Genomic DNA, 10039 nt, shown 5'->3' with positions numbered 1-10039 from the left:
AACCAACCGAGAGTCCGAGTAAATCTCTACATCTTTCGCGCCCAGATGCAATACGGCCCTCAAACCGGCCAGTAGGGCCTTATACTCGGCTTCATTGTTTGAGGCTTTGAATCCCAATCTGAAGAAGTGTTCCAATCGTATGCCCTCAGGGGTGATTATGACAATACCAGCCCCGGCCCCCATAGCATTTGAAGCGCCGTCCACAAATACCCTCCACGGGCGAATTTCTGCACTACAGATTACCTTGCCGTCGTTCTTGGGTATGAATTCTGCGATGAAATCTGTGAGAACCTGTCCCTTCACCGAGCTTCTAGGTCGGTATCTTATGTCAAACGATCCTAACCGAGTCCCCCATTTGGCAATTCGGCCTGTGAAGTCTGATCTCTTTAACAGTGACTGTAATGGATACTCGGTGAGGACGAACACCGTATGAGCCTGGAAGTAATGTGGCAACTTCCTCGTGGCGTGCACCAGGGCTAAAACTAACTTCTCCTGGGGTAGGTACCTTGTCTCGGCATCTACCAAGGTTTTGCTTACGTAATACACTGGCATTTGTACTCCTTGGTCCCTTAGTAACACAGCACTTACGGCATGCTCGGTGACTGAAAGGTACATAAACAAATCCTCCCCGGGCTCTGGGGCCGTCAACCTCGGCGCCTTTGCCAAGTATTCTTTCAGCTCTCGAAAAGCCTCATCACATCCCTCGTCCCAACGAAACCCCTTCCACTTCTTCAGAAGTTGATAAAACGGCCGGCAGCGATCGGCAAACTTGGAGATGAATCGGTTCAGGGCGGCTAACATTCTAGTGAGCACTTGCACCTCCTTAGGATTGCTTGGTGGTTTGAGGCGGTTCACGGCCTCTATTTGGTCGGGGTTAGCCTCTATTCCCCGAGTAGAGATCAGATAAACCAGGAACTTGCCAGCCTCCACTCCGAAAGTGCACTTCTCGGCATTCAGGCACAATTTGTGCCGCCGTAGTATCTCAAATACTCCTCGGAGGTCTTCCGTATGCTGTGACTCTTTTCTGCTTTTTACCACCATGTCGTCAATATAAACTTCAACCGTGCATCCAATTTTTTCTCGGAACATTCTCGTCATCATTCGCTGGTACGTGGCTCCGGCGTTCTTCAATCCAAACGGCATGACCTCGTAGTGATAGTTTGCATTCGGGGACATAAATGCAGGAAGCTCATCCTCGGGTGCCCATACGTGGCGTCTACTAGTTGATCAATCTTGGGCATTGGGAATGGGTCCTTGGGACACGCCCTGTTCAAGTCTGTGAAGTCTACACAAACTCTCCATTTGCCGTTCTTCTTCTTCACTACGACAGTGTTTGCTAGCCATCTCGGGAAGAATATTTCTTTTATGACTCCGGCCTCCTTCAGCCGCTGGACCTCCAGGTTTACTGCATCGACGTGTTCTTTTGATGCTCTTCTCGATTTCTGCTTCTTCGAGGGAAATGATGGGTCCACGTTGAGTTTGTGGACAATGAACTCGAGATCTACGCCGGGCACTTCATATGGGTTCCATGCGAAAACATCTACGTTCTGTAAAAGGAACAACAACATCTCTACCCTTTCCTGGTCATTCATGCTTGTACCTATCTGGAAATACCTGTCAGTATCTGGAAGAATTCTAACCTTCAATACCTCCTCGGCCACGTCCGCCCCTGTTTCCCCTCGGGGTCTCTGTAATTGCTATGAAGTTTCTTTCTCGGCCTGCTTAGCTTGTCCGAGCTGTTCATTTTTCCATCTGACCGCGGCAACAAGGCACTGCCTCGCCACTTGTTGGTTCCCCCTCACCTCGGCAACTCCATACTCAGTGGGAAATTTTACTTTCACGTGGAGGGTGGACGGAACAGCATTCATGGCGTGAATCCATGGCCTCCCCAGGATTGCGGTGTACGGTGAAAATGATCGGACTACTATGAAGGTAACTATAACTCCCTTGCCTTCCATGTCCACCGGGAGAGAGATTTGTCCCTCGGGAATTACGACTCTCCCGTCAAATGAGACCAGCGGCGTGTCGTACTTCGCCAAATCCTGGGTCTTTAATCTGAGCCCTTCGAAGAGGTCCGGGTACATGACGTTGGTCCCGCTCCCTTGATCAATCATTACCCTCTTCAACAGGAACCCGCCTATCCGAGCCGTCACCACCAAAGCATCGTCGTGAGGTTGGACCGTTCCTTCCAAATCGTCTTCTCCGAACGAGATGGTCAGCCGTCCAACTTTCTTCTTCTTCTCGGTTGATTCTCCTCCCGTGCAAGCCACTGTCAATACCCTTTTTGCTGCTGCTGTTCCTCTTGGTGCAGCATGGATGACTTCGATTACCCCCAGTGGAGGTGGGAGGGGGTTCCTTTTCTGTTGGACGCCCTGTCCGGCTTCTCGGTCAGTGGAGTCTACTACAAACTCTTTCAGGTACCCTGCCTTTACTAGCTGTCCGAGATGATCTTTTAATACCCGACACTGCTCGGTGGTGTGTCCTTTGTCTCTGTGATAGGTGCAGTATAGGTTTTGGTTCCTCCGAGACGGGTCGCCCCCCATTTTGTTTGGCCACCTGAAGAATGACTTGTTCTTGATCCGCTCCAAGATTTTGTGCACGGGCTCTTTAAACGCCACATTAACCCCTTCGATTTGCACCTCTGGTTCCTGCATTCTGAAATCTTTTTTTGGTTTTGTCGGCAAAACGCCTTGCCGAGATCTCCCAATTAATGGAGCTTTCCCCCTACTCTGCGGCCGGTCGTCCTCCAGGCGTTTGTACTCCTCTATGCGTCTCATCAGTTGCCTCATATCCTTGGGGGGTCTTTTCGTCAACGACTCCCGTAATTCAGAGTCTTCGGGGAGCCCCATCCTGAAGGTGCTTGCCGCAATTTTCTCGTTCCCTTCACCAATCTCGTTGTAGAGTTCCCAGTATCGGCTGGCATAACTCCGAAGGGTTTCCCCGACCTTCATCTTCATGGAAAGTAACGCGTCAACCGGCTGTTGCACTCGGCTGCATGTCACGAATCTACTGCCGAACTCTTGAATCAGCTCGGCAAAGCTATGTATGGAGCCTTTCCGTAATCCATTGAACCATCTCAGGGCCGTTGAGTCGAGACTAGAGGGGAATACTTTACACATCAATGCATCATTGTGTGCATGCAAAGACATCATGTGGATGTAATGACTGACATGCTCCACAGGGTCTGTCCTCCCCTCATAGGAATTGAATAGCGGTCGCGTAAATCTGCTAGGCATAAGGGCCCGTTCAATCTCATCGGAGAATGGAGACTGGGCTGCCATCCGCAAGGCTCGGCTCATGGCGTCCATTGTGGCATTGTGGTGCTGCCGTTCCTCCGGCGATTCTGATCCTCGGTCATCGTATCCATGCGATCGTGAACGGTCCCGTTGATGACATGGTTCCCGGGAATGCCGGTGTGACTCTTGAGAGCGTGATCGGTCTCGGAATCATTGCGTACCAGATCGGCTGGAGCCCTCCTCGCCCCGATTTCTCCTTTGCTGGGGGTTGCGATTCCTTTCTTGGCGCCGACCCCTTGCTTCCAGCTCCAAATCCATTACCAATCTGCGCAACCGCTCCAGCTCTCGGTTTCTATCATCATACTGCCGATGCGCCGAGACGCCTGAAACTGTTCGGTGTGTCTGGGCCGACCCTTCTCCCAATCCGGACCTTTCCTCTCCTCTTGGGTGCTCCCTATCCTCCCGCCGTTTCTGCCTTTTCTCCCTCCACGTCGATCCCCAAGAAGATCCTATGGAACTGCTCGGTGCACGCCCTCCTGAACGCTCCTTAGACATTTCCCTTATTTGAGTCTCAGTCGAACCACAGCTTCGTAGGAGAGCCCCACGGTGGGCGCCAATTGTAGGAACCAAGTATGAGGCTGCTGGGCCTTAAATCACTTGAGCTCACAATTTATTTGTAGTGGGCTTGAGGATTTCTTACTCTAAGTCGTTCTCGGCAGAGAGACTCAAAGCAACACTCAGTTTATACTTTCTCACTTGACTGTTTTCTCTCCATTTTTCTGAACCCCTTCTTCCTTCCAAACTTCTGCTATTTATAGCCAAGGTTAGTGGTGAGATTACGATTTCAGCCTCTGTTAGTGCTATTGAAGGTCCAGTATTATCTGATTTAAGTGGATTTTTTAGGTGAGAGTGTGGTGCAACAATTATGGGCTTGGAACTTGGTTCCAGTTAATAGTGCTCAGTAATGCAGTTTACCGAGCATATCATGATTTACCCGAACACGGTTAATAAGCTTGTTCAGGAAAGCATATGCCGAGCACACATCAGAATTCAAGGTCCAAAATTGGTTTTTGCGCTAAGGCAGATCCAAGAAGGGCTTAGGGCAATGGGGCTGTTCCCGTTGGGCCTGGGCCCAAGGGGCTATATGGGTCTTGCGATCTCGGTGCCGTACAAGTCTGTTTAAAAAACTCTATATACTATTTTCATGTTTGTATATTCTAATAAGTATTACTATTTCCTAAAAAAAATTAAAATTTGTTGTGAAAATATTGTAACACACCATTTTTTTTATACAAGATAAAAGACTTCTCTCATCTAATCTAAGTATAGATGTGTGTGAAAAAAGCTAAAGTACGCTGTGAATGTGTGACTATCATGTGACGTACCATTAGTCTTTTTTTTTTTTTTCTTTTTTTTTTAAATTACTAAATTTGCATAAATTATGGTGCCGACTTTTTTTTTTGGGTCCATTTCTTCTTCTTTTTTTTTGAGAAACCACCTCAGGAAAAGAGAGGCAGAGAAAGAGAGGGGGGGGGGGGGGGTCCATTTCTATACCTATTGAAGAAAGAGAAAGACGAAGCACAACCTGGTTGGAATAAAAGATGCCATTTAAGAAAAAGCATAAGATGCCATTTAAAGCATTTATAGAAAAATCTTGTGCGTATGGTTTTGGCAAGTAGCGGTAGGAACAGCGTCTACGTTACTAGTACTATTTTTGTCACTATTCAAAATACTATTAATCTAGCAAACGTCAAAAAATTCAAAAGAAACTCTCTTTAAAAAAAAAAAAAAATCAAAAGATCTTTTTCCAACCAGAAAACTTCTTTTTTTGACTGAAGAAGGTACCAACCAGAAAACTTGAAAAAGCCAAGTTTCTCTCTCTTTTTCCTTTCTCTTTATGGCTAGGTGAAAAAGACAATTAGATTTGACTAACGAGATAATTACAAATTATTTTATAATATTTTTATAAATTTTTGTTGTGACCAATTTTTATCGGTTTTAATTTGAGTACAATATTAATATCACTTTTTTACCTATTAATTTACCATTACCATATAAAAAATTTGTAAAAAAATGTTGCAAAATTATTTGTAGTTCTAGCATTTTTCATTGAATATTTCTTTTTCTTTTTTTGAGATAACGAGGATAATAGATTTTGTGTGTGTTGATGATAGCTATAAAAAGAACAATAATAGAGACACAATAAATTTCATAATTGTTGAGTTGGTAGGTTATATTATTGATTCTTATATGACTTACTATTGACACTTTTTTTTTGGGCAACCAAACTTACCATTGACATTTCTTTATTATATTTACTATTAACAACAAATTTCATAACCATTTGAGATGGAAAATTGTTAATGATAACTATAAGAGAAGTGATACGTTCACAACATTTTCATAATACTTTCACAATAAATCATAGTTGGTAAGTTGTTATTGGTTCTAATTTGAACCTAACAATCACAACTTGTAACAATATGCAACTAAAAATTTGTTGTGAAAATATTATGGACATAGCATTTCTTTTTTAGTTACTATTAACAATCTGCCATCTCAAATGGTTTTGAAATTTATTGTCAATTTTATTGTAACTCTAAACTTATTGTTGTGAAATTTGTATTAGTTAGTGATATGTGTAATGATTGCACGTGCCTTATCTTTTTAAGACACTTTTGGAATTTATTTATTTATTTTAGATAACTTGGATGATATATATATATATATATATTGTTGATAATTCAATAGTTACAATGAGAAAAGGAAGATTTAAACTTTTGGTTTCTTGGAAACACCAGTAAGTTTAACATAATATAATTTTTTTTATCTAAATTTAAAATTTACTAATTATGGTAGGTATTAGTATACAATTATTATAATTGTGATGGTATGAAAAACTATATTTTCATTGGATATTTATTATGATTGTATTTATATATGGAATCATATATACTACCAATTTTCTTTAGATAACTTTGATAGTTTTAAAAAAATAAAAATAAAAAAAAGAAGAAGAAGAAGAAGAAGAAGAAGCAATGCTACGTATTCAGAAAATTTCACAACAATTTTTCTATTGATTTTCATATGAGCCTACCATTTACACTATTTTATAATCCACTATTAGCTACGTGTTAATGTATCCAAAAACAAAAAAACTTGTCAATTGTCACTTAACACATTTGTGAAATATGTCGTGTCTCTAGATTTTTTGTTATAAAAACAACATCATGGTCAACAATAAAACCATGAAGCATTCACACTAAACTCGGTTAATTTCTAACAACTTTTTACATTTTATATTTTTACCACTTCTTTTTTAAATATAAGGTAGTGATATGTGTAACCGTTGCACGTAACAGAAAATTCTTAGGTAGTCCCGAAGTATAGTGAAATGGTGCTCCCTCCTTTCACATTCATGGTAGATCCCACCATAAATTTAATGAGCGAACCCCACCATGAATGTGAGAGGAGGGAGACCATTCTCCGTGTTCCAGGAGTACTTAAAAATTACTCGCATGTAACATCCGTCTCATATGAGATGAGTCTTACATTCTCACAATTCATTATGTCTTTTAACTTTTTCAATGTCTTTAGGTTTTTGAATAATAAAGAAACTGAAAATAAAACAAACAAAAATATAATATTGAAAAAAAAAATTGTCTTCAAAAGATTGAAAGATTTGAAATGTGGGACAAGTTTATTAAAAGAAAAAACAGGGACAACGTAAAAGAACACTCATTTCATCGTCATCCACACAATTTGTAACATCCCCACCTAATTTCATTATTAATTTTATTGAGTTTGAGAGTTAGGTTGTGATTGATGTATTAGTTTATATATTTAGGAAGAATTGTTAGTAATAAGTTTTGGTCTTTCATTTAGGTGACGAGAATGAGAACGTGGACACTTGAGCTTCTCTTCTATAAATCTCTCGTGCCTTTTGTTTTCAGGTAAGGGATATGTGACGTGTGCATTTGATAAGTATAAGGATTGTTTAGAAAATTATTACGCATTAAAACCTTTTAATTAGAGATATTAAATATAAGCATGATTTAAGTAAAGATATATATTCGTGAGTTATTCAACCTTATATATATATATATATATATATATGATAATTTTAGCATATTGATGTTTTTACTTATATCACGAACATAATGTTTAAGAATGAAATGGATATGCTATTGTTATGAAATATTTATGTAAAAGCATAATTATAAGAAAAATATAGTTTTCGGTTATTCTATTGTTATGATTTGAACTCAACTAGTAGGGGTTATAGTACTAGTATTTCCATGGAGAATTTGATTGACCATTATAAGTGGTGAGGACTCTGCTGTACCCGCCCTTGTTGGGAACGACCAACTTGTGGAGGATGCCAACCAACCCCCATGGTTGATGATATGATCACACCGAAATGGGTGATATTTTCTGATATGATCCTAGGATTTCCTAGCATTGTGGGGAATGATGGATGCTTGGCATTATGTGTTGGAAGCCTCTCATGACAGACTTACAATTGGACTAACTAATGTTTATTATAAATGAGCTATTAAGGTGTGGGGTCCAATAATTTGAGGCTTTGGCCCATTTTTACATTGGGGCCCAAGGCCCGAGCCGAGGAAGATTATAGTCGAGGATAGGTAGCAAAAGTCCAAATAGTCTTGAGATGCAGCCGATGATGATTCTGTCCTCGGCATATCCGAGGTATCCCTAGAAGGAATGGCAAAAATGGTATAGGAACAGTTTGGGAAAAAATCTAAAATATCTAGGTCAATAGAGAAGGGTACGCTGGATAGAATAACGACCAAGAACAAAGGGAAAGCTGCCCTTACTGCCATTCAATACTCTGCACCTGACAGAGCCATACTCTTCATCTTTTATAACCACCCCCAACCACTCTGGGCATGGGCTGATGGGACAAGTATCAGGCTAGTATAAAAGAAAAAGTAAGTATCCAGAGGAAGAGGCTGGGAAAAATGGTCAAAAACCAGAGCCTCCCAGCCCGTCTCCTGGAGAAAAACTTCTAGAGCGAACACGATTTAACTATGTATGAACACCACGAAAAATCCACTGTCCTATGACCAAGGCCTAGCCTTTCAAATCCACGCTCTATAAATGATATTGTTTGGGCCTTTTTACGTGCGAACCCAACATTATTATGGGTCGTTACAAATTGTGTCCTTACAATTGGCGCCGTCTATGGGAAAGATTTTGTCTCGGCACAGGTGATGGGTTGAGACAATCACTCACATCATTTCAAACAGCTGAGTGTAGTGTTTTAGCACAAAGTTCCACTAGGGGCTACGTTTCTTCACTAGGGGCTGCGCTTTGTAGCGTTAGCAGCGTGGATGGTTCTAGGGGCTTGGCCGAGGAGCTAATCACCCTAAACCAAGGTCCCACGCCATAGTTGAGGGGTTAATTCCCCCAACTACTTAAAAATCAAGTTTTGGACAGAACCAAGGTATTGCATGGTCCTCGGACTCAAACCTATGGGGAAACCAACTACTTAAATATCAAGTTTTGGACAGAACCAAGGTATTGCATGGTCCTCTGACTCAAACCTATGGGGAAACCAACTATTTAAATATCAAGTTTTGGACAGAACCAAGGTATTGCATGGTCCTCGGACTCAAATCTATGGGGAAACCAACTACTTAAATATCAAGTTTTGGACAGAACCAAGGTATTGCATGGTCCTCGGACTCAAACCTATGGGGAAACCAACTACTTAAAAATCAAGTTTTGGACAGAACCAAGGTATTGCATGGTCCTCGGACTCAAACCTATGGGGAAACCAACTACTTAAATATTAAGTTTTAGACAGAACCAAGGTATTGCATGGTCCTCGGACTCAAACCTATGGGGAAACCAACTATTTAAATATCAAGTTTTGGACAGAACCAAGGTATTGCATGGTCCTCGGACTCAAACTTATGGGGAAACCAACTACTTAAATATCAATTTTTGGACAGAACCAAGGTATTGCATGGTCCTCAGACTCAAACCTATGGGGAAACCAACTACTTAAATATCAAGTTTTGGACAGAACCAAGGTATTGAATAGTCCTCAGACTCAAACTTATGGAGAAGTCAACTATTTAAGAAGAATTTTAAGTCGCTCAGTTCTCGGACCAAATACCAGAAAATGTTAAGGCTATGAAAGTTATTAGCAAGATAGCGAAACGCCTTATTACTCAGTAACCTACAGGGGCTGTACATTTTTGGGTTATATATCCTCGGATGATTACTTCCGACATGGCATCGAGCATTCGGTCATCACCTCGTTCAAGTTTGGGGTATACAAACCATTTTCAGGTCAATCTCATTGTATACAATACCTCTAATAAGTTCATAATAACATCTTTTTTCGTAGTAAGGGATTTCGGCCCTAAGTATTATTTTCTCAGGTCGGCGTTATTATGCTAGACAGCCCTAATAAGCTCATCATAATATCTTTTCCTTTTCTTCTTAGTAAGGATTTCAGCCTTAAGTATCATTTGTTCAATTCGGCATTGTTATGTCGGATAGTTTCAATAAGTATAGAGCAAGGTCTTTTTATTAACTGGGGTTTTGGCCCTAAACATCGTTCAGAGTATAGAAATAAAAAAGAAGTCACAGAGTAGTACGTCTATTCACGGCATAACCATTTCAAAAAGAAGAGATAGAACATACAAAATAAAACAATGATGACTTTTATTAATATAAAGAGGTATTACAGAGTACAATGAAGGGCTTAAACAAGCCTATATAGAAAACGAGTTACAAAAAAACAATAAAAAAAAAAAAAACAAAACAAG

This window comes from Quercus lobata, chromosome 2 (assembly GCF_001633185.2).
Source record: "Quercus lobata isolate SW786 chromosome 2, ValleyOak3.0 Primary Assembly, whole genome shotgun sequence".
Lineage (NCBI taxonomy): Eukaryota > Viridiplantae > Streptophyta > Magnoliopsida > Fagales > Fagaceae > Quercus > Quercus lobata.
Note: the sequence above shows the minus strand (reverse complement) of the source record.